Source organism: Haliotis rubra, unplaced genomic scaffold (assembly GCF_003918875.1).
Source record: "Haliotis rubra isolate DU_JTF1 unplaced genomic scaffold, ASM391887v1 Scf30, whole genome shotgun sequence".
Lineage (NCBI taxonomy): Eukaryota > Metazoa > Mollusca > Gastropoda > Lepetellida > Haliotidae > Haliotis > Haliotis rubra.
Genome location: NW_025766969.1, coordinates 2,504,347 through 2,531,875, shown reverse-complemented (window position 1 = coordinate 2,531,875; position 27,529 = coordinate 2,504,347). Strand labels below are relative to the sequence as shown.

General features: G+C 40.5%; 1 protein-coding gene across 14 annotated transcripts in view; it reads right to left on the bottom strand.

Moving 5' to 3' along the window:
* LOC124282593 (potassium voltage-gated channel protein Shaw-like) overlaps positions 1-27,529 on the bottom strand; it is a 133,763-nt gene that overhangs the window by 56,774 nt on the left and 49,460 nt on the right. For 13 of the 14 annotated variants that reach the window (XR_006900200.1, XM_046718610.1, XM_046718603.1 and 10 more), the window contains exon 3: positions 15,584-15,652. The gene's annotated coding sequence lies outside the window, so the exon portion shown is untranslated. Of the gene's footprint in view, positions 1-14,177; positions 14,283-15,583; positions 15,653-27,529 lie in introns of those variants that run through there. The other variant, XM_046718604.1, reaches the window with a different exon arrangement.

Genomic DNA, 27,529 nt, shown 5'->3' with positions numbered 1-27,529 from the left:
CTTTTATCATAGGCTGGCCATAAACTACACTCTTCAACGCACCCTCTGTCGCACCTGGAGTAGGTAGGCAAACCAATGCCCAAGACTACAAATGAAGCTAGACAATCGTATTATTAAAACTACCAGAATTGCAGAGAACAAAAACGCAAAGCTCATTATTATCACAAACAAAATATGACTTTAAACTTCAGATAAGGTATTGATGCTACGCCGGAAACAACAATCTGACTATGGGCTGGGTTGTTGGTTAACGCCGCACTCAGCAATGTTCTATATGGCGGCAGTCTGTAAATAATCAAGACTGGACCAGACAATCCAGTCATCAAGAGCATGAGCATCAATCTACGCAACTGGGATACGATGACTGACTGACTGACTGAGTTTTGTTTTACGCCGCTTTTAGCAATATTCCAGCAACATCACGGCGGGGGACACCAGAAATGGGCTTCACACATTGTGCCCATGTGGGGATTCGAACCCGGGTCTTCGGCGTGACGAGCCAACGCTTTAACCATTAGGCTACCCCACCGCCCCGGGATACGATGACATGTGTCAACCAAATCAGCCTGACCACCCGATCCCGTTAGTCGCCTCGACAAGCATGGGTTATAATTCTAACTTTGATCTTCACGGGTAGAGACTACGGCGAACCTGCTGGAAGCAGTCGAACCTCTGTTTTCTCAAATCAAAAGGTTTTCGGATGTTCCAAATCCGAAAGGGTTCTTGTTGTCGATACAGAAATATATTAACCAAATCACAAATTCGTACGTTAGTGATTTCTAAAGTGAATAGGCAGTCGATTGATACAATGATTGACATTAAGAAACAGGAGAAGAGTAAACGAAACATTTTTTAATAAATCCCCTATGGGCATACGATCCATCTTACAATATTTTTGGTTGAACTGATCACAAATAAGTGGCGTGTGACGGCAGCGTGTGGCAGGAGGATGCGACGGCAGTATGTGACGTGCGACGGCAGCAGGTGACGTTAACAGCATGCGAGTAGCGGGTGACGTTTGACAAGAACATGTGCCGGCAGTTGCAGTCATCCGTGGCTGAATCCACATTTATATGTTTCATGAATAAAACATTAAAAGCTGACAATATATGCACAACCTTTCATGTGCATAATCCTGGCACATGAACGTAAGCATGGACATGCATCGCTGGTCACGTTTAATTAGGACTGCTGCTATGATTAAAAAGATAACACAAATACGCAAAACATACCAATTCCATCGTTTCAAACTATGAGTTACAAACTGCAACGACGCAGTGGCAGGTTTATATACAATGAGACCTGGTTATTTCAGACGGTACCGTTCCCAGCATAATTTTGTGGGAGGCGGTGGGTTAGCCTAGTGGTTAAAGTGTTCGCTCATCACGCCGAAGATCCGAGTTTGATTCCCCACATGGATACAATGTGTGAAGCCCATTTCTGGTGTCCCCCGCCGAGATAGGGCTGGAATATTGCTAAAAGTGGCGTAAAATCAAACTCACTCACTCACTCACTGTACCCATCCTGAACAACGATCAACGCCGGAGTACGGCGACACGTATTCAGCGATGTCACCCCGCCTGATCGCCCGATCCATTTGCTGGCCTTCTCCAGTTGCCTGGGACATATTGTAATTCCGAATCCCCACGAGGGTGTTAATGCGTAAATGCCCAGGTAGTATGACAGGTATAAATGCCACATTTTCATTATCACGACGTAAAATACAAACATAAAGCATACATACAGATGTCTCTCACATACTCATGGAAACGAATAAGGGAACACCTGAAAGTACAAGTGTTCCTTTATTCTTTGCCAGAATTTCACCCACAGTGCAATACAAAGCTGGTGCAGAAACCAGGAAAAGAATAAAGGAACATTTGTACTTTCAGGTGTTCCCTTATTCGTTTCCATGAGTATATAAATAACCGTCATGTAATTCGACTGCACAGCCCATTATAATTAAAGTTTAAACAACTTATACAAAACACAATCGAAACATAACCGATACAAACAAACATATATATATATATGTGTGTTCGTATGTGTGTGTGTGTGTGGATTATATATATGTACTGAAACGGTAATCAACATTGTGTTTTGTATAAGTTGTTTAAACTTTAATTATAATGGGCTGTGCACTCGAATTACATGGCGCGCACGCACACACACGTATCGATTATACATGCACTGAAACGGTTATCAACATTGTCTTATATAAATTGTATATGCACATACATATGGATATAGATATGAATATAGATATGACTTTTCATGCAAAGGTAATTCCTGACAACCCAGAAATACCTGCTATTCATAATGGTATGTATTCACATATAATTATTGAACCTTGCAAAGCATATGCATCATAACACTTGCATTTAACGCTTGAAACAGCTAACAATAGGTTGAAAGGTATATAATACGTTAAGCTCGCCATTAGCAGTTACTTATAAACCTCCGGAGAGCGGAAGGTCGCGGGTTCGATCCCCGACCGCGTCATACCAAAAGACGTTAAAATATGGTACTTGTTGGTCCCTACCTGGCGCTCGGCATTAATGGGTACAACAAGGACTGGTCGGCTCGGAGTCAGTATAATGTGTCTGAGTGGGGTATTCATGCTTCACTGCGGCATGGTATCTCAGTGGGCTAGCACTATAAAACCAGCTTAAGTCTGGGCTAGTACAAGCAGCCGCACATACACATACACGTCGTCATATGAGCGAAATATTCTCAAGCACGACGTAAAACCCAATTTCACCTCACCTCACTTATAAACCTACCATCATAAAGCTTTATCAGTACATGTAAAGAAAGCGACAAGGCCCTTCCAAAGATCATAAACTATCTGGATCGCCTCAGCGTGTACTTTGATAGAGCTACTGCCCAGAGAGGTAAAGGTGGGCATTTCAATCAACTGGCCGTCTGCAGCCAAAGGTCCTTAAAAGCTGGTACTTTCCGACATGAAGGATATAAAAAATGAACTGGTCTGGCCCGGACGCTGTGTCTGATTCATGTAAACTATAGCATGGTATCTCAGTGGGCGAGCACTATAAAACGGACATTTAGCCCGGTTCAGTACAGGTCACTTGTGCATGCACGGCAATGTATACAAGAATTGATGAACGCGATGATCAACCTCTTTTGACCCTGGGTAATCTCTGCAAAAAAGTCCACTGTACGATTACGATTATATGACAAGGCACCACTTGGGGGGTTCCGGTTAATTGGACTCCCAAGCGTGTCGAAAGGCACCACTAAACTTGGAATTTGGCCAGGTGATTTAATGGTACCATGAACCACATGCCACGGTTTGTCGGGTTCTCTGGTATCTGGGACGGACGTGGCAACAAGGAAACAAATAATTAAAGCATTTTGATATTCAGAATGATTAAATCCAGCTGGTATACACGATAACATTCTAATGCAATGTAGTGTCATTACTGCAGACCCGTGACGATCCGGGTTGGAATTGGTCTTTAGCAACCCATGCCTGACGTAAGAGGCGCCTCATGGGATCGGGTGGTCATCTTCGATGACTTGGTTCATGCATGTCATTGTATACCCAATTGCGTAGGTCTATCCTTATAGTGTCAATCATTGGATTGTCTGGTCAAGATTCGATTATTTACAGACCGCCGCCATATAGCTGAAATATTGCTGAGTGTTAAACAACAAACAACACACTCACTTGACCGATGCATGTAATCTTATTACAAGAGCGTAGATCAATGCTCTGTCAATCAGCAGATTGTCTGATTCAGACTCGATTATTTACAGACAGTCCTCATGTTGGAAGAATACTGTTGAGTGTCGCGTTAAACAGCAAACATTTTTTCCATGTGTAATATGATCATTGTTAGATGATTATGCTTTTTAATAATTCCTATATCTTATTATCCGTATATTCAGTGAACTCTTTTGTTGCCGGAACTGATGGGCCAGAGACCTTGGTTCCACCTTTTACAAAGGTATGTGTATACACTCTTTTCAACAGACATGCTCAACATACAGAGCAATATGTTGAAGTGGTTTGCCATTTCTTGTATAGACATTAGCATAAACATCTACAGCTATCTACAGCTGAAGACATCGAAACTCGTTTCCCTCAAACAGTTGGCTTTTAGGTCTCATGACCTAATCCTTGGAAGGAAAGTAATTGTGCGTGGTACAATGTTTACAATCCATCAAAGAAACACGACCTCAACTCTTATTACCAGTATTCCTTTGTAAGAGATTCCAAAATTATCATAGTTCCTACTTGTAATACCGCTCCAGGTGCGTTCCATCCTCCTCCGTGAGTCTTTAAGTGCATGCTGAGTCGTCTGCTTATACAGACCAGGCAGCGCGTGGCCCGAGCTCTTCGTGCAATCTTCACACGTGCTGCACGAGCAGACGACCTACCGCGAGGTAATGTTTAAAGACTATGGAAAGCGTGCGCACTCTCTTGGGTGGAAACGTTGTGGTTCCAGCCCCTTGAGATCATGCGCCTTGGTGTAAAGGTTGCAAAGTATATGTCCCGTATAATAACACATCATATACCCGTAATGATGAAGGTTCGTCACAAGAACCAACTTAACTCTTCTCTCCTATCAATACGATACGAGCTGACAGGCCCATCTCCAGACACCATTACTAAATCACTACGTACCGTGTATACCGTCTGTATCATATATACAAAGGTAGAAACCAATTTGGAATAACTGTTATTTCGGGATGTCTTATTTACAAACGTTCCTTCCTCCGCCGTTACATCTGTTGTCATATGTTTACACATAGCGACAGAAATCCATTGTCCTTGCCGAAACACAACGTGTGGGGTTGGCCATTAATTCGGACCTAATAGATGTAATTGTTATAATGGTCTGTGTAATCGACATATTTATTACCAATCAGAGTCAGGAATTAGGGGTCAAGTTCCCAATTACAGCCGTTTCCATTAACAGAATAAACGAATCTGAGTCAATAATAATCAACCCTAGGTACAAAAACCGGAATAATAACCTGGGGTTTTTCTTTACCATTGTAGAAGTAATGAATGAAAACAATGCTCGCGTTACATTCATGTTTCGAATTTAGAACAATAAATAAGTGATTATGCACACAACGTCGATACCATATGTTGACTGTAGTGTTTGATAAAAACATCTCAACGTTTACAGCGCTCATTCTACGGTTACCTGGCGCCAATGGTGCAAAGCAGTAATTATTTGCAAACAATATGAACCCGTTACGATTTCAAAATATGCCCGGCTACGTCCTTCCGTGACTGACGACACAATACTACATATACCATGTTAGATAAGGATGTAAACACATAACCGCAGATGTTCGGATCGAACACGAAGATTGAATTCCCGGAAACAAAACACCATATTGAAAAACAGTTAACAATGACACCGAGCACGATTTATCTGCCCTTGGCTGTCGATCTATTTCACAGGTGGCGCATGCAGCTCTTAGAACGGAGAGCAGGGTTGAAGATTTGCAATTTGAGGAGCAGAGGTGTTGCGGACTTAAACACTCTCAAACGCGGAACATTGGATGTAAAAACAAAAACATAGGCACACTTGTTTTCTTTGAAAACTGTGAAATCAGCTTCCTGAAACAAGAGGCCTCGCCATTTTGGTCGTAAATATGTTCGTGTGCCTCGCGATGAGCAACAACAGTATGAAGTACACCAGATGAAGTGTTTTCGTTGAAATATTGACATCAATAGAACGAATGTTCTTGTATATGTTACAAGTGCATATCATCTGCTAGTTACAAGTGCTCGTCAAAGAGAAAGAATAAAGGAGGCTCATTAAATCACCCTCATATACAAAAGTTCCAACGTGCAATGACTCGGTCTCGTTAAAACGGTAGCTCTTCACAATCAAGAGTCAGGTTCGAGTTTCTCAAATTGGCGGATCACTACTGTGGTCGCAGCAGTGTGCAAACCATCTCACTCACTCCTTCACTCACATAATCAAATCATTGAATTTACACTACAGGACGTCTCGAAATCAATGTTATAATATAGGTATTCCGTTCAATTTATTAAACGGTTATTCAGCCTTGAGTCAATCATACCGCGTTACATGACATACATAATTTCTTACATGCATGATAAAGTTTGCCTCAAAATAAAAATAATGTTAAACAGAAATAAGTTCTTACTTACGTGACCATCTCTTCAATTCAGGAGTACGTTTCATGCATCTTTGGCGTGGAAACCTACATATACCCTTATACTTTCAGATGTGCCCAAACGGTACAAACGTGCTGAAATACGGATGTATTTAGTGATGTCAAAAATACACATGCAATGAGCTACAAACCACCTGTTCTACCCATCCCCCAAATGAATCAATGGAGGCGTTACACACTCACACACACACCCTTCAAAATTCCTCGCCGGACATTCCCTAATTAGCTAAGTCACTAAGGTAATTAGATTTCGAAGGTTATTGCCTACATGCGCCTGACTCGTAATGAACCCATTGCCGTGTGAGTAACTTTGAACTTCCTTTGGAGACTTCCTTTTTTGTACATTGCGTTACCCATCATTGTAATTATATTTGAAAACGTTTCCATTACCTTTCCTAGAAACGCATCCACTTCTGGACCCGGCTGTAAACAGCTTTCTCTTTGTTAAGGTATGGTTTCTAAAGTAATACACATTTACTCGAGTGTTTATTTGGTTCTTATCCAAGGGAGTGGTCAACGTGCTCATCACATTGGTGTTATGTCTTGGTCTAAAAGAGCTAAATATGAGTGACTAAAACCTTTCCATATTCATTTGCATCCGCAAAGGTCTATTCTGTGTTACAGGTGATACACTTCACTCGTCACATACCTCTGATGCTACAGCGCTCGGTCCCAAATTAAAACAGTAGGTATCTAATCTTATGTGCCATTACCTTAAATTTCAAAAACAAAGTTGGTCTCTCTCTCCAAACGGAGGGAATATTTTAAGAAAACATTGTCATACTGTGGCGTAAATTTACAAACATACTCGGAAAATGCTTCCTAAGCAAGAGGGGCGGTGGAGTAGCCTAGTGGTTAAAGCGTTCGTTCGTAACGCCGAAGACCCGGATTCGATTCCCAACATGGGCACTATGTGTGAAGCTCATTCCTGGTGTCCCCCGCCTTGATATTGCTGGAATATTGCTAAATGCGGCGTAAAACAAAACTCACTCACTCCTAAGCCAGACAGCTCCAAAATACTATAGACCTCATGAATACAAAATACATTTGCTTATTAAAATATGAACCTCTACACAAAACAACAACAACAAAAAACATAACATAAAAATACAACATATTTCTTTTTAATCTTTAATCACGCTTAATTAATTCTAATTGAAACACTTCATGGGATTAGACCCTGCGTGGGCAAGACCTTCTCTAAGGGACTATGCACCTACCGCGGATGCATATTCGGCACGTAGAAAGAGATACTGACATTTCACTGATCATCATTTGACGTGGGTAACGTACTCCTAGAAGCCGCTAATGAGCTGATCATGCACATATGTATATATGTTGAAGCAAGAGTCAACACACAAAAACATTATAATATTTGGGAAGCCTTTGGCCTGAGTTATACTGACGCCATTTGCATTATTTGAGAAAATATTATTGCAAGGCTTTATTACAAACGCAATAATATAGAAATCGTTGTAGGGGAAAAAAACATGCAGACAGGAATCCCCATTACTTTTCAACATGCCAGACTTACAGAAAATACCATTGCTTCCGCTGTAATATGCACTCGGAGATATGGATAAACGAGTTTCGAACTTTAAATGGTGTATAAATCATATTACTTTAGCTGAAAATTGTTTTAAAAGACTACAGAACAAGTAATCCATGGTTTCTGTATAATGGAAGGAACAGGGGCTGGATATATCATCAGCAAGTGGCTGCCTAACCCTGAAAATCATCGCGGAACATGCCTGATGTGTTGAAATACTTTTTTATTATCCCCGAAGGATGGTAATACTTCACCAGTTTGTTTATCACAACAATTTACAGTTAATCGGTTTTTAATCGATAGAGGTGAGAATAACGTTCGGAATGACATCTTCCTCAACCATTAATAAGTCCGAGGTTGCAACCAAAGGCTGTTCATTTGGCAAATTCTAAACTCTTTCCCAAGCTGGAGGCTAGACATTATGGAAAGCCAAGATGTAAACCTTATATACATATGTCACTTTAAAGATTTGATGACGAAACGAATGTAGCACACATCCGGTTCAGTGACTAGTATGAATGGTGTGAATGGCGAGTCGTGGTATGAATGGTGCGGCGTGTTGTCAGTTAGATGTTGGAGGAAGGCCTAAAGGAAGGACGGGTCTTAGACGTTAACCACTTTTTGAAACTCATGAGAACAGGTATGATGCAGGCAAACATTGAACCTTGATGGGGGGGATGTGGGATCATAGACCACGATTTCAGGGATCAGCTACACCGAAGGGAACCAAGAGAATTGCTGCGCTTTGGCAACCCGGGCATTTGGCTGTCTCACCGCAGTATTTTCCCTATTCCCTCCAATGCTAAAGCCCCAAATGAAGCAAGTCTAGATTTCCCCAGGTTCCTCATCTCACTGGGGCTACTTTTCAATTTAAATGGGATTAATTGTTACTATCAAAATTATATATAAGTAACCGTTTGTCTATCCGTGCATCAGCAAGTCATTGTATTATTCTATAGAATTGCCATTTAATGTCAGGTGCAAATACCTTTATCCATACAGCGATCAACAGCGACCCTTAGTACACTCATTACATCAAGTTTCGGTTCTGTCAGTCCTGTCACAAAGCACATCGCATGATGGTTACGAAATCGTTTAGCTATATGCAAGTTATTCCAGTGATGATTCACAATGTTCTCAGACCTCAGACGCAAATGAAAGATAAAAAGAGATATCAGATGGTATATAGTATATATGAACATCTATTGATTTACATAAATGAATAAAACTGAACAATGACCGCGGGTGACACCACATGTAGTCCGTGTCCACATATTGCGACCCCTGGTGTTGTTGTTCCCATCACTTAGCAGACGGCCTTTTACAATACCTGACCTTGAGACAGTACACAAATGTTCACCCCTGTTGACCAAACAATGGTCATCGTTATCCAGTCTCATATATATCGCATCAGGATCTGATGATAAACATGAAGATGAAAACCTCCATGTACTCATAGCAAGCTAATGCGATGACCATCACTGAAACCATTTGCATTGGCTGGGAATCATTTGGCACCAAACAGTAAACGGAGATGATCATTCCAGATATATCCCGACGCGATTTCTCTGGTTACTTCAGTTAAATATAATATCTCAACCTTCGATAAACTTGAGAGTGATTCGTATATTTGGTTTTGGGGTTGGTGAACCCCACTTTATTCCAGCTTTATTAAGGAGGTCTGTAAATAGTCAGGTCTTAACCAGACAATCCCGTGATTGACATCATATTGGACACATCCTCCCACCAGCGTTGTGCTCACACCATGTCATCATGTGTACTGAAGTGGTTCCCGACAAACGGGTTAGATGGCAGAGTGTGTTTGTTTTGAAGGACATCTCATGACAACAATACTTTGTTGAAAAAGATACGCATGCTGTATATTCAGTGTCGTAAACATAAATACCAGTTATAATGTGGTTGATAGTGTTTGTGATGTCAAGTGGTGACGTGAGCCATATCTCCACTCAGTGAGATGTTATACATCCTGACTATGCCATTGCTGTGTTCGTATTGCATGACTGCAACTGATGATGGCGACGGAGTTTTCAAGATGTCTTCTTCTGGTGGCGGCTAATGAGGATAACCTCACGTAATTGATTGCAGATGTGAGATGGCAACTTAAATGTTCACTTAACTGATAAAGATACACAAGGGAGATAACTCTACGGCCTCACTAACCGTTCGGTAAAATTTGCACTCAGTCACACGTAACCTTGAAATATCAGTTATGTGGTGTAAGATGTTTTTATGCCCCTGAGGCATGTTTTACCACAGATCACGCTCAAACCTGAACGCCCAATTACTACCAGTTCTTCTGTGTTTGGAAAGTTCAGCTGCCTCAGTATCCCACAATCACATACACAATAAATGAAAGAGCTATGTCCTAGGGGTATGCATACTGATATATGCACACAAAGAACAAAATCAAGCACCCCATGTATTTTGGCAATGATAGGATTTCAACACGTACATAAAACTTCTAGTTTCTGACCCGTATGATCCTTTCACTCATAAAATACAACAAAATGATTGGAATCCACGTAGATTTCTAGATGATAACTGCTCGGTTAAAAAAACACTGATTTTCATACAAAACCATGTCTGTACAAGTATGGCCCTGGAATGTTTAATGTGGAATTTATTGGTGAATGTGTACATTCAAAATGTCATTTTGCGTGTCTTACACGATTCAAGGTCAAAAGGGAGTGTAACCTCCATATGAATGTATGGCAGCCAGCACCCCTCCTTCTCATACCCCCTGTCAGCCTCCTGATCCTATCAATCGTAAGATATGCCAAGGGGGGTGCTTAACTAAGTTCTTTGCGTATATCATATGGAAGAATGTATACGAAATCGAAAGGACAGACTCATTAAAATCTAAATTTATGAATGCCGAGCGCCAGTCAGGGACCAACAAATACCATATTTTAATGTCTTTTGGTATGAGGCAGCCGGGGATCGAACCCCCGAACTTCAACTCTCCGGGCGGATACTCTAACCATTACACTAAAGAGACAGTCTTTGATAATACGATTTCTTCCTTAATAACATATGTGTGTAATATGCCAGTCTGTGAAACAAGCTTCATATGGACTAAATCTTCGACTCTAGTAAAGAGGGGGTTACTATTTAGCCATAGACTGGCTGCTACAAAGTAGTTGTGGTCTGATTAATTGAAATAATCGAAGATTGGTCGCAATGACTAAACGACCAAGCAATCGATCATGTTTTCTCATAATCGAACACAAACAATTTTGGAACACTGGTTTGCTTTAACAATATTTTTCACAAGGTTGGTTTTGTCTGTTACATTTCATAAGCACTGCAAGCTAGTTCCAAATCAAGATTGAATTTATCTCAAAGACTCCAGGAAATTTATGTTCCTAACATGCTAGTCATCCTTTAAAGATGTAAAATTTGCAAAACACTCAAAAGAACTACATGTTTTGTCTTTATTTTTGGTGCGTTAACAAACTAACCAGGAAAATTTGATAAATGACGCTAACCAATTATTGTCGATAAGAAACATTTCCACAATAACAAGTGGTCGTAAAGCGGCTGATGGTCACTGTACAATTGACTTGTACATTGAAAACACACAAATCCATGAAACAAGAGTCCAGGAAAAATATCTGGATTATTCGCGAGTGGCGGGAGTCTGTTAGACTAACAACTAATCTCTGAAATGAACATATTTTACAGAAAAAAAAAGTTCATAATAAAAAACATAAACCATAATGAAAAGGAGCCCTGAGACTTTCTTCATTTTCAGACTGTGGAAAACTAGACTTGCCACATTTTCTAGACTTACAAGGGCTTTCTGGGATATATTTGTTCCAGGGTCTGTTTACGTCGCGATTAGGTTTCATCAAATCTGCCTTGCCCTCCCTGCAATGCTGAAGCCCTAAATGAAGCTAGTCTAGATTTCCTCAGGTTCGTGAATCTCCCATCTCCCCAAATTTAAATGGGTTTATTTTTTACTATCAATATTACATATGTTCAGAGATGAAATGTTGGTCAGTCATGCCTCTGAGAATAGGTTATTACAACTCTATAGGTTCAACCATAAATGTGTCTCCTTTTTTTTTTTCAAAACGTGTTCATCACGTCCAATTACACCAATCCTAGAAGTACTGTGTACACTGACAAGTTAACTCCCCTTCTCATATCTCTGTGTCATAAACACACGTGAAACGAGGGAATCTGATTGTTTTATCTCCACAGATTTGGTGATCCGTTTCAAACCGATTGTTACAAAAACTTCAAAAATCCAAATTCGTTTGAGAGCCTTGCTCATATCGGAAGTAGCTATGGCATCCGAAAGCGGAAGTCATATTCCAACAGTGCTCAGAATGCTGGGAATTAGAACGACGGCGATATGTATTGTCCGTATGTGAACTTTCTGCACTTCATCACACCGCTCCCTGTTTGCACCTGGTCACGTGGTCCCCTTTCATGACGTAATTTGCGTGATTGATCTAAAACCTTTACAAATGTCAAGATGATCGGAGGCAGATCTTCATTAGCCAATCCTACACATCTAACGAACATATTATTTTTAGTGATGTTTTAAGTGTTGACATATGATCGCTGAATCATAAAAAAGCATTTGCAGTTATGTGAGGGACCGGTCATTTAATTATATATGGGAGGGGTTGACTTGGGTTTTCCAGGTAATCACATTTTGGAAAAAACTCACCTTAACCCCAACTGCTTACTCTTCGGTGAACGACATTGTGTTGAATTATTCATCAATACAGTAATGTTTTGTTAAACTTTGCTCGCGCCTCTCTCGGACACCATTATCAAAACTACTACTGAATTTTAATAGCAGAAAACATTGATTTAAAATTGCTTGTTCGTATGGGTCGAAGTTAATTATTATTACCGAGTCAGCAAATTGTCTTCTATTCAGTTACCGAAGATTTAGTTCCCCGTAAATATGTGTCGTTTGCGTATAACAAACCAACGGTCAAATAGCATCACAAGCATGTCAAGCAAACGAACCAGTCCATTCCAAACTATCTGGTCCAATATCCTGTCGTCTGCTGAAGCACGTGCTGCACGAGCTTAGACGCGACGCAGACGATATCTCTTCACCTGAAGCGCTGTGGGAGATCTTACCTACTTCTAGCGCTTAGAAGACAGGGGTATCACTGTGAGAGACACAAGAGGGCGCTACATTTAGCAACATCTCAAGGCGTTCTTGGCGTACCTCGGTTTGAATAATGAAGGGAGCGGATGGCAGGACTCGGATCAGGCACATTGTACACTCAGATCAACGTTCTGCTACAAACATGGGTAACAAAACTATTTTGATGTATGACACATAGATGACTTGGTAATCTTGAATATGCTCTTAGATAACGTGTATCCGTCATCACTCTGTTATGTGTATTCCTCAAAAGTGTACAGTGCGATCTGGGTGAATGATATTAAATAATTACACTTCAATCATAAAGATAACTGCTGAAAGCTGAGTCCTTTGAAAGTGCTCGCAATATCACGAGCATGTAGTGATGTTTCACTATCAAATATTAATGATACCATATGTTCGCGAAAAGTTCACCGCAGTCATCCCTACCGGGTGCACGGAAACCACCGTTTAAATGCGTGTTTGTGGTAAAGTTGAACTGTCAAGGATATGTTGTTCACTACATACATACGTGAGGGTTATATGTAATCCTGTACCTATGGCGTTCCCTCGTCACACCAAACACCCGGGTTCGATTCCGCAAAATAAAACAATGTGAGAAGCCGATGTTTGGTGTCTCCTGCCATGATATATCAGAGGAACATTGTTAAAACCTTACTCACTCACTCTAATCGACTGCAACAGTTTACAACGCCAAACGTGACCGTTACTAACACCCTGCATGATTCATCGCATCTCCAGCCTTCCGTCCACCACAGGCTTAGCTCCAACCAACGCCTCGTTGCTAATGCCCGTCACTCGCCTCCTACATAAATCACACAAGCCATCTACTACCTGAGCTTGATTTACTGTTTTCTACATACCAGCGTAACGAGGCTGGCCAAGGCTCTAACAACCAGCTTCCTGTACTTCAATGTTAAATGGTATATGCGGGGAGGGGATATCACGTTCCCCTAATACTAATGTCAAAAATGTGGCTACATCACCTGTTAAAAGTTCACTGACATGTATGCATGTGTAAAAGCTCGCTGCTCGGGTTCATCTGCATTCCCATACGAAACAGCACTGGGGAAAACATATATCAAATTCCAGAACATACTGACTAGGTATGAATGGGCACGAATGGTCTTTAAGGTTTATTTATAAATATAAATATTATTTATATGTGATAAATCCAATGAATAATGCTCAATTTCATTTTCATGGCATGATGCCAGCTACGGTTGCCATGCAATTCTCTCACATTGAATGTCACCTTTCATAATAGACAATAATACTTACAGCAGTTCTCTCACACTTATCCTTAACACTACCTGGATATGGTTTTTTCGTTGTGTCAAAGTAGCGTTGTCACGTCCTGGCGTGTGAATGAATTGTGTATCATTACTTGACCTTTGGTAAGTCGAATCGGTTGTCTCAAACTCAAGCATAATCTTGCACAAAGTCAAACGCATAATATGTGAACCTACCGTGTGCATCATCGATGTCAAAATACAATCACTTGTACACAATATCGTCTCCATCTCCGGTCAGAATTGGTCACCGTGAAATCTGGTTAGTTCTCATTTCGTACATTACTTTGGAAATGTCACCTACAGACAATGTTAACAGACACGTCACAGTCCGGAATAATACGGTTGAGCCGTAGCTTCCACGAATGCGAGTAGTATGCGTCAGAGTGCCTTGAACCAGCCATGGTACACCACTCCCACAAGCAGCGCCCTCTACCGATGACACACAAAGGTAATGATGTTTGTCTGTTCCGTGCCTCTGTCTTACAATGCTGCACTGACAGAATCCAACACAAAAGCGGCCATCTCCATTCCTGTCTAGCCCATGCATAAATCATAACACTGCACTCTGATTTAAACCTGTACACTTTATCAATATATGTTATTTATAGAACCGCATTGCTAAATGGCTGCTCGGCTTTGCTAGTTACAATTGTTGAGACTGTCTGCAACGGTGTTGTTACCGAGCAGGACGGGGCTGCGAGTGACGCAACAGAGCATGGTGCGCATGAGGTGCTCGAGTTGAGCTACCCTCCTGGTAGTCCCCACTGCCCTTTGCTATTTCTAAAGTAGCAATTATCAAGGGCTGTTCTCTAATCCCGTTCCAGAAGCCTACAACGCTGAATCAATACACGGGCACCGGATGAACGGACAAGACTAAGATCCATAATGGTTTTCAATTCATAATGTCCTAGTTGGGCAAAGATTGAGATGATGACACGGCGTAATTATTAATTTATCAAGAATTAATCTTGGAATATCTCCCAGGACATACTACATACAATCATGGTTACCCTCATTTAATCTGTGGTCACTGGACATAACGAACCCCACAGGGCTTTCAAATCACTTCGCTATATAAGAAAATGGCTGTTATGTAAAGTACATTTCCATTCCTTTGAGATTAAGATTAGGTCCATAGAAGCCAATTTCATTATACTCCCAGTTTACGTTCTACAAACGTAATCGTTATACTTCCGGAAGGCAGAAGTGAAATACTGGCTCCTGATTTATTAATGAGGTTCAGCATGATTTAAAACTGTAATTAGTCACTCTGTGTATAGCTACAAAAGGAATCATCACAATCGTCCAATGACAGCTTCAAAAGACGTGCTTAGAAACATTCTGAAAAGAAAATGGCGACAAAGAGGACCGGAAATCGTCTGCTTTACTTACCAGTTCATTAGTAGCAGACGACGGTTGAAGCAGCAAAGGACCAGCTACTGAGCCCATACATGTGGTATCCTGAAACAACAGAGGCTTATCATTAGCATGCTTTAGTACATTTTTTTATAACTTCATTCATGTAGGCTGGATTAAATGTAAATTCAGGCACTCTATCCTCTGTAGAAAATGACCAAAATATGAAACGAGAAAAGCACGCGATAACAGGAATATAACCCAGACTGCTCTCAAAATACCATTAGCAAGTGCCTCGGAATGAATAACCATAACCACCATTATTCATATTCAGTATCCACATACAAATCTGTGTACGGCATTAACTAAGTATCCTCAAATAACATTTACCGCTTGTATTCGGCAGATGGACGGTATGCTTGATAAACGAGAATGCATTTGAAAAACAACTCCCTCAAGTGAAATAACACCGATATAGACACTAATGACATCTATTGACATAAATATTGTGCATATGCTACTTCCCTACAACTGACAGTAATCTAAGGCAACACAAGTGTGTCTGTGCATGCAAGTCGTATACCCAGCCCCACCAGGATGAGAAGTTTTTGTATAAACGGAATGATGTTTTACATCTGTCACTGCCTCTTCCATATATCCAAGCCAATAGAGGTATACGCTTCAAGCCAGCCACCTTTTAGGATATCGTTTAGAAGAAATCGGCTCAGGATAATACAAACGGACAAGGATAGCGCCTGGTGCTTATGCTGTGTCTGTTGCTATAAGAGAATGTTCAACCTTCGGGCTACTCATACGTGGTCTTGTCCCTGCCTGGGTACGATGTATAACACTTCCATTTGCAATTACTGTTTGTGTTTGTCATTTGAGGCCAAGGTTACCTTTAATTTCTATCAAACATCCATACGAAGTCTCTCGGTGCAAAAACGTTTGGCCTAGATTTTAATTCGCCATTAAAAGAGGCGTGGAAACAATGACTGCTTTTCAAAGGAAAACTACAAAGAATTCCAATGTTTTCTTCAAATGATTTCGGGTTCAACTGATACCAGTAATGCAATCAAAATGAATGGTATTTACATAAACAGGAACACGAAGGTAAACGGCGTGGTGTTGTTCACGGGAAATATTTCTGAACTCCAAATCAATACACAAATACTACTGGGCGATCCGATCGTGTTTGCCAATTTTCTAATGGCTCGCAGGGAGCTAGTGACATAACATAATTAATGCAGCACCACAGTTAAATATGAGATACATCCACACACGAGTGAAAGTGATTACCTTTGCATGTATGTGCATGCTTAGAAGCTGTCCCTTCAAAAGTGGGAGCTGATCAGCTTGAGATTCATTTGGCAGGTCGGACCCAACCGCCAATACAACAGCCAAGCCGTTTCAGCAAATTACGCGACTTTTTTCTGAAGTAATTTGCAATAAATGGTAAATTGATTATCAGATCATCGTAGATATTATTTGAAGCCCCTTCTATGTAAATAGCTACTGCTAGACAAGGCAATTGTTTTTAATCAGAATCTAAAGCGCGTGGTCCTGTTGTAGGGCCCTGTGTTGAGGGTAATTAACTAGAATGGGAAATGAATATTCATGAAGGCATTAAGAAGATGGTATCGTCCTACCTCTTGCTGTAAGGAAGATTCAGTTCGCAATGAGATCCCACTGAACCATATGATTACTGTCCCAGAATGCATTTTGCGGTTCCCTAATTGAGACGCAGGTCACACGGAATAGGCCTAAGGGTCAACAGAGCGCCTAAATAGGTAATATTGGTGTAATTGTACCTCCTTGAGAATTATTACAATCCGCAAATTAATTCTGGTTTTACATATTGCAAGTGAAATGTAGGTTATCGACATACTTTGGAAACCAGTATTGCTCAGCCAGAACATATATATATGTGAGTGCTAGTCTGTGCGTTAGTCTAATGTCAGAGCGAATGACAGGGCTAGATGTATGTTGAGGATTATATGTAGTCAGTATATATGCCTTTGTGAACACTGTAATACATAAAGATACTGTAAAGGTTTTGGAAGGTCTAACATTCTTTAGACCAGACATACTATTTCTATTCTACTGCATACAGAAAGTCAAATGACATTTACAAATTGAATTTAACTGATAAAATATTATCATTTCAGATTCTAAATGTTAGTCAGGTCCCAGAGCAAACACAGCTTTCAGAAACGGTCTCTGGTTCTGTTTACCGGGAGGCCATTCTCCTGGAGGCCATTCAAAGGATGTGCATATCTGTATCACCTAAAAACACGAGGAGTACATGCATCACTTTGAACTCTCATACATCACAGGCATTGTGCTGCTATTGCCGTGAAGGCTGAAACTGCAATACTTCACATACAGAATCTCACCCTGGTGTTTCTGGATATAAAATATATATCGACAAGTGTCAATGAAAAATTAACACTTTGTGGATTGACGTGAGAGTTTCTACGCATTATCCAAAATGCATTCGTTCAAACTTTTTTTCAACATCTATAAAATACAGCTTACGACCTTCAGTTTTAGAGATTTGTGACGTCATGTAAACGGTTATGGAAAGCGATATTTTACAGGCAAAACCTTTCGTAGAAGACAGGTGGGGATTGGAATGGTTTCTGGTATTTTATATCTTTCTACGAATATTATTAATAATGTTTATTCCTTTTCGGTTGTGTGGGAAGACTATTTTTGAGCAGGCACGATCAGCGAGCGTTGGTATCATGTTACTATTTGTGTCAGTCTTGAGAAGGAAATACTATGTAATAGCAAATTCGAGAGCAATAGTTGTATGTAAGAAGGGTATTTCCAATGGTGATAAATCACAGTTCCGGACAAATACCAGGGGGCACGCACGCACGCACGCGCGCACACACACACACACACACGCATGGCGCTGACACACACCCGCACTCAAACGCACGCACGCACACACACACACATACACGTATGCACGTCGCTAAATAAGCCCAATAATACTGAACGCGACATTAACCCATTTCACAATACCCCACCTGAAAATAAATTAACACCTGACACATTAGCATGTAAATGGTTAATACAAGATGACAGCCGAGAATGTCCATCCACAGTTTCAACATACATCATCATTACAAATCGTCACGATACTTGTAACATCTAAACATGGTATTTCACACCAGAGGCAGGATCGTGGGCAATGCACAAGAAAACACATCAACCCACAAGGTCTATTATTCAAAGTGGCATACATGACAACCATTCACATAAACATACATCTAGTTAGTACACGTTATGATCCCATTATAACACCACAACTACACATGTATTCAGATGGACCTTCATCCTATGAACCACATTCAAAGAAATTATCCTGAAGTACTGCACACTGTAAAATCAAACCCTACATCACATGATCTCAAGACTTCCGGTCAAGGCTACGATACAGTGGTCATCAAGAATTTATGCCGACCGATGCATGCTCTTCTCGAGGGAGGGAGAATCTACCCACAGCCACTAATTACTTCTCCATATTAGCCGAGGGCGTCTCCGTGTTCTGACCCTTGTGGAATATTCCCTCCTACATAATGGCTGAAGACACAGCGTACGTTTGTGTATGGGAGTTTAATGGTAATGACGAGCCTCGTTCAAAATGAATAATGAAACGTCGAACTCTACCACAGAACGAGACCTAAATAGGTTCAACCTGTCATGTTGTCGATGATATCAGATTGGTTTAATGTATTCCTTCATCCAGGTGGTTGTACATATGGCCATGATAATGTATGTATAGTTGGTTTCAAACGTTTCATTACACTATGCTTATTATGATAAGTTATTGGTCAAATTGAGAACGGGACAGTTCAACTGAGGGAGAATAACCAGTGCCATTGAGATGCCTTGAGATCAGATCCACGAGGCAGTCTCAGGGCTACCCTTACTAATTATAAGGTATTACAGTCCTCGCTTGTTACCTTACACAATACGCCAAGAAAGTCAACAGCACCTGGGCAAGGTAGATTTAGCAAGTGCCGAAAATGAAGACACTCTCTGGTTACCTTTCTATTATATATTAAAAGACTATTTTACAAACAGCATCTCAAAGTGTTTGTTTATCTAAATCCCACTGGAATTATATGCAGGATGGGTAAAACTGCCACGCAATCACAGCTACATACATTACTTTAGATATTTGTTCCGATTGTGTGCTGTTTCCCACATGTATCTCATCCTGATTGCAATAACAAACAATTGCTCACTGATGAAATTACAAGATGGCGCAGAAACGTCACGTGACCTTCGCTATAAGCTGTGGATGCACGGAACTGTAATAAAGCGAACGCGGAGTCAATTTACTTAATAGACATTTCTCTGAACCTGTGTGTAAATCAACAGATCTGTTAGCCTTCGATTTTCCTTAATTTCATTATATGCTTTGTTCCCCCGAACTCTCTCCCTGGTGGCGCAAAGCAGATCTACGTAATCTGGCAAACGACACTTTAGAGCCCAACAAAACCGTAACTTCAGTTGAAATTCAATTTTGAAAAAGAACTATTTCACAAAGTTGTTATATGTTCTCAGTTTATTCGCTAATTAGTAAATCTTAAGAAAACAGTATCCCTTTCCCAATACATGTCTGTCCGTTGTCAAAACGATTCCTTCTTTTTGAAGGTACATTTGTTCAGGTGTTTTGTATGTACTTGGCTGTAGCAATCGTTTCTGTTATTTGAAGGTATTCTATCTTGAAAGCCACAAAGATAGCCTTCCTAAATTTAACACATTTTATCATCCTTTCGTATCATGCATACTTTATTTAGACACAGACACAATCTTGACATAGTTCCTGCAAACACATTTATAATGGTCTCGTGTTGGTCGTTTCTCTAACCTCCTAGAACACACAGGGGATAATTTCAGCACACCCTTAGTTTTTTGTGTCTGTCATCTTTCTCGACGCAGTGAACATAAATAACAATCCTGAATAGCTGTCTTTACCAAAGTTTCAATTGTTTCATATGGTATACTTTAACAGTGAACAAAATGTCAGATCCCATGGTATAGTTCTGTGGGACGATCCAATGGTACAGAGTGTGTTATAGCTAGATCCACCTGTATAGAGGCTGTAGAGACTGTCCAATGGTAGGGTCGGTTCCTTAGGTGTTATAGGAAAATGTAATGAGTAATGTGTATAGGTAGATAGGAGTACATAGAAATACATAGGACTGCAGAGTATGTCATATATTCGAAAGTAGCTTCAAGACTTAAACGTTTTTGAAGATATGTCAAAAAAGCTGTCAGCTATCAAAAAAGCTGGTAATACATTAAGAAGAGAATAGGATATCTTTCCTGATTAAAACAAACCCCAAAGGTTAAAATCCTAAATAAAAATGGATGGTCCAGAAACAAATATTTCTGGGTTACCAAGAGATTAAAGACAGAACTCCCGTGGGGATAGAATTGTTGCCCAGTAATCCCCTGCTGGAAGGAGTATCTCTCCACAGTGGAACCAGTACGTGATAGAAGCTAGATAGGTGGCACAGTTTTATCCAAACACGGGTAAGATGAGTCGGCACCCTGACATCCCTGTCACTCGCATCCCGCACTGAATGATGCCAGCTAAGTCAAGAGGACGTTATCAAGGGAGGATCGAAGGGAGGCACGTGCGCGTTATTTCTGATACAATCGGGGCAGAAGTTTCGTGTTGTTTGTATCAATTTGTATCTAACAGTCCCGTTGAGGAACTAAGTTATCTGGTTTCCCTGCCACCTGGTTAGTTCTTATAAGTGTTGTGGCTATTAGCGTATCAGAGTTCCTGTCAACGATTGTGATGAATCCACTACGACGTGTTGGTGGGAGCCACGTGACTTTCGGCGCACGGACATCTCGTCAAGCAATAATGATGATTATTTGTCAAAAGGCAAACTGTTCTAATATTAACCCAAATCATGATTAGAGGTAAATCATAACTAAAGAACCTGTATAGAATCTGTGATTGAAAAGATGCTGTTCTTTTTGCCTTTACACTTGCTGGCGAGTGACCTTGTGGTGCTGTGAAACCAATCCTAATCCGGTATTCGATCTTATTCACTAATACTGGATTGTGGTTCGTCAAGGGACGTAACTCTGCACATAGGATTTAACACGACTGTTCAGATGTGTATCGAACCTGATTACGGTTATGAGACATATTTAACGGTCCTATTATGATTTGAACCCGCGTTGTTTTGATCGCTAACAAAGAAGTCCAGCAAGCACGACCTCCTGTACTGGATGGCCGAGTTTTTCCAATCAGTTCAAAAGCGATCATGAAAATTTGGAAGATTTAAGAACTTTTATTCCCATTCATAAAGGACGAGGAATCGAAATAAGTGAAGAATGTGATACCCCTGTATGAAGCAGAGATCGAGACGATTACTGATCAGGTCATATTAGACAATCGTGGCACCTTTGGGCACTTCGACCTCTTACATCCGTCATCGAATAAACACTGTGTTATATCGCCATTCAGTTCACTTTGATTAATACCCTTGACTCCCTTCACAATCTATCACATCGTTGCAACCAGCAAGCATGGGAGAATCCAATAATCCTAATCTGGTTTTCGAACCAATTATTATGTGTACTGTCTCGCAACTGACGTAACGGTCCACATCGGATCTAGGAAGACTGGTTTACCGGTATTACATAGGTCAGTGACCTCTCATAACGATCTAACTATGACTCAACCGAACCCATCCAAAGCAAAACCACAAATGTTGTTTGCAAACTTTAGAAGAAACATAAAAATGACTCACTGTATTCTGACAGCACACGAACACTAACAGTGGACTGGATGACCCTGTGAGGAGATTTCATACATTAATAATGAACAAACTCTACAACTGCGCCCGTGGTCAACTCTTGACAGTCTAATTTACTGGATGCTCTGATTGATTCCTGGAGGCATCGGAATACAAAACAAACAACGGCAATGTTAGGAGTATAGACATTGGCGGCAAGTAATCTCCCTTACAAAGACAAAAATCGAACCTGACTACGGTTATGTGCTTATGTAAAATTGAGACATATTTCACGGTCCTATTATGATTTGAACCCGCGTTGTTTTGATCGCTAGCAAAGAGGTCAAGCAAACACGACTTCTTGAGCTGAATGACCCAGTCTTTTCAATCAGTTCAAAAGCGACCATGGTAATTTGGAAGGATTTAAGAAATTTTATTCCCGTTTGTAAATGACGAGGAATCGAAATTGGAGAGTCTTGTGATGAATGTGATACCCCTGTCTGAAGCAGGGATCGACACAATTGTTGATCAGGTCATATTAGACAATCCTGGCACCTTTGAGCACGTCGGACGTTTGCCCCAGTCATCGAATATACACTGTGTTATATCGCCATTCAATTCAGTTCAGTTTGATTAATACCCTCGACCCCAGCCAAGCTTCATTTCAAATGGGGGGCGTGGTGGGCGAGCTGGCTAAGGCGCCAGGCTAGTGATCCAGCGAGCTTGAGGTGACGGGATCGAGCCCACCTGTGACCGGGTGTAAAACCTTGGAGTCAACTTTGTGTGTAGAATCTCTCAATGTTGTCACAACCCCTAGTGTACAGTACACAACCCTGTGCACTTAAAAGAACCAACGAATCCGTTGGTATATCACCAGATGGTGGCTACATGAATACGTGCATCCAGGTGATCTGGATATTGGCGCTATATAAATAACATTTATAAATAAATAAAATGACTTGATTCCAAAAATACCCGTTCAATCAAATTACATTTATGAGCTAGAAGATAGGTGAGTGAGAAGAGAACTTGTGCTGGTGACGTTACATTCCGAAACAAAGCTTTTGCCAGGTCCAGGGTATTTATCGTTAAAATATAGATACATTACCCTTGACAATCGAAGATGGTTTCAGTCCGTCCTCGTACTTTTACATTTTTTATTGGCGTCTTGTTGATGTTTATCCCATTCACAAAACGTCAACATGTTATCCTGTCTCAATATATTCATATTCGCGTTTCAGCCGTGCACATATTACCGATGCAAACCGACATATTTGACATAAAGCTGGCGTAAACTGAAACAGCCTTCTTAGAAAACTCTGAAAGCTAGGCGAAAAGCAACAGTTCTAACATACATTATGAGAGGTCAACCAGTGTTATGGCTTTGGGGTATATATGTCCGTAGTTCGTGAGGCTGACGTGATCTTACGTTAAAATGCTAATTATTATCCATCTTGGCATTTTTATGAACGGTTCCTGTAACAGTTTACCTTAAAGTACAAAATAACCCAAATATTCCAGAAATGTTGTGGTGAAGGATGGTAAAATATGTTTGTAGCATGCAATAAAATGACTTTAACAGTCAGGGGTAGAACATGAACGACATTCTAAGTTTGGGTTCCATTTATTAGGCGGATCTTTTCTCACAGTACGATGATCATCAACAACAAGAAGCTAAACCGTCGACAGTGGATAGAATGTGTGCCACCATTTCAGCTCACAACGAGCGCTGTGGAATTCTTAATGACTTTGCAGCTTATTCAAATTGACATAATTAGCATAGCTACTGTAACACCTGTTTAAGCTGATACACAAGGATACCATTGAAATGAAGGTTAAAAGTGAACTATTTTTAATCGACCTCAATGCGTGGTGCAGGACTGTGTTCCGACTCGATGAAGGCTACTTTCTACTGAGAGTGACTCTTTAAACCTCGAAGATCAAAGACAACGATCAGAAAATGAACTGGTCCTTTAGATGGGCAAAGGCACTAAAAGAGAATACCAACCAAGTGGATTTGAATCAAGTCAACTCAGACACGTTGCACTCGCTGACTTTGGCCATCCAGCAATATCGAGATAGCACACCGTTAGGAATCCGTTGAAAACGTGATGGTCAGAGTTGGTGTATCAGAAGGAGACGTGATTCACGCCCCTGGGGATTGCGTGAAAACATATCTTATCGTGTTCCCATTATAACCGCCTTATTTGTATCCAATACACTTCAGAGTGATCTTGTTTTGATGCTTCACGCGTCTAGGGCCTTACCCAACCACTTGTGCCTGATAAAATGCATTTAATTTTTCCAGCATTGGCGATCTGAAGTACTGGTAATTTCACACATGAGTTGACTTAATACAAATGTAACTGCTAACATGGATTTCCAACAGGGGCCATGGCACTATACAAAGAATATAAAACCAGGCACACGGAAAAACGTCCGAAATCAGAAATAGATAGTGATATATTCTCTATAACTTGGTTACGTTGAATGGAACGTCAGGCGTACCTTTATGTTACCGCAGGACCAGTACGACTTCAAACTATCGAATCCAGAATAATTTTCTTTCGAGTTCACTGCTGATGACGAAATACGTCCATAAAACGAAACTACTATTGCGAAACGAAATATGTATTTTTAGCATAACTGGTTGTGACCTACATCTGGCCCCGTATGCACAAAGCGATGTTAACCTATTGCATGTTTAGTGCATGTAAACATGAATGATCACATCTGGCATATCACATGTCATAACCTTTTGTGTCATAACAAATAAACTAAATGTACACCACAGACTATTTTGAGGGCTGGCTTACACCGGTTGTTTGCTAGAGAAATTGTTTCAAATATGAAAAGAGAACATTTTTACAGTTTTCATTTGTTTGCGATCTTAAAGTCACCATAAGAGCCTCACATTCATCGAATCTTCATCCGTTACCGCCTGTTTTGACCTTTTGAAACATCATAGAGATAACCATCGTAAAGCGGCTGTGCCACCATTCAGAGGAACCAGTCAATTAAAACTACAGGTAATACGAGGGGTTTGGTATCAGCGCCCCCTACCGGTGACTCATGCAACAAATAGGCACAGGAATAAACTGCTTACACATCTTGTTAATTAGCTAGACCTGAAACTAATCAAGCGACTGATTGTGTGCAAAGGAACGTCGCTATCGGTAACACTTTTAAGCAACCTTAGACCATGCATGAAATGAAAACGAGGCTAGAACTAAATTACTTATGCCTGTTCGGGGTAAGTGAAATGTAAAAACAACAACTTGTCTTTTATAGAGGTTTAATAAAATTACAGTTTTTAACTTTATGTGCTCCCTGATTATCATAATGAATGTGAAGAAAGGACCTATACGAACAGGTCCATGAATTCAGTTGAAATGTCAACTCATTTTGAGCCAAATGGGAATAATATCCCTACTACTACCTACTGCAATACATGTATCAATATTTCATATAAAACATCAGTGTACCGAGTCCGGGTATCAGCACCACCTCCCGCGTCGATAGTGCATATGCACGTGCAACATAGTGGTTAATATAGAAGGAAAAGGCGTGATTTAATTATCACAGGTTAATTACCACCTCAAAGGTTCATTAACTAAATCCAGTATTAATATATACTCTCATGTTTCTGCCAAAAAAACGACGCAAATCTGGTATGCATTATGATACTTATCGGTGTATTCAAGCTGGCTTTAAAGAATGCATGGTTTCAAGACGGTAAATTTCTAGATTCGCGTACTTTCAAAGGCATGCTGTTAACGGGAATATGCCTTGAATATTGTGTGTCTGAACTGAATCAAGCGGGAATCATGATACAATCTCATTGTCATGGGTACACAGTAGATGTTCTGTTTACGGTACTAGCTAATAGTTCACGGTGCCGTTGTACGAAACAACCTTAGCGTTATGCTTATGTTAAGGTATGGGAGTTACGATCGCCTTAGCGCTAAGACTACCTTAAGTCTATGTTAAGGTATGGGAGTTACGATCGCCTTAGCGCTAAGACTACCTTAAGTCTATGTTAAGGTATGCGAGTTACGATCGCCTTAGTGCTAAGACTACCTTAAGTCTATGTTAAGGTATGGGAGTTACGATCACCTTAGTGCTAAGATCGATATGTACAACGACACACTGGGGAACACCTTTTGGTGAATTCCCATGAATACATATGACAAAACATAAACCTTGAGTGCCTAAAACTGGTTTCCCTACCACGAAATAGTAATTCCTTAACACATATTTATGAATTGGCCTGAATCGCACAATGGTAAAGGGGATAGTCCCTTTCATTAATAATGGTATCAAACAATAGGTTTACGGTACAAATTATCTTGGCCAATGAATGTGATGGTTGACGATTTAAGAAACCTGGTTACCTGTACATTATGCAAGCTATGTGCTTATGGTACAAGAGTATATTGTTTCAGTGAAGAAGCTAATCGACCATGGGGGTCATCGGTTTCTGGTAGAAGATAGCAATCAATAACCAAATGGAACAATAGGTTAAAGTCACCTGTTCATACTGCAGCATAATTGTAATGGGTTCATGTTTCAAGATGAATGGTCATGGGTTCATGGTACAATGTGAAAGGTCATGGGTCCCTGGTACAAGAACGTAGGTCATGGAGTTCCTCATACAAGATGATGAATCACAGAGTTATGGTACAAAAGCATGCGTCGAGATCCTGGGTGAACACAAGCAATTTGTTCACGTCACATGAATTTAAATGTTGAAATACTATCCAAACTTCTATCACTGATGCGTATTCCCCATGTTACAAATCCATGCAGTGTATTGTGCAAATAATGGTTTTGATAGGCATGTCGTCCAGTCTGCAATATTCAGAATCCTAGAATGATAACTGAAAGCAGGAACATGGGAAGGACTAGTATATGTCGGTCATCGTCAGAGATGGAGTGAAACATCTACAGTACTGTTTACAACGGAAGTCTGCAATATGCAGAATCCGAGGACCATAATGGCAAGCAGGAACATGGGAAGGACTACTAAATGTCGAAAGTTGTCAGAGATGGAGTGAAACATCTACAGTACTGTATGCAACGGAAGTCTGCAATATACAGAATCCCAGGACCATAATGGCAAGCAGGAACATGGGAAGGACTACTAAATGTCGGATATTGTCAGAGATGGAGTGAAACATCTACAGTACTGTATACAACG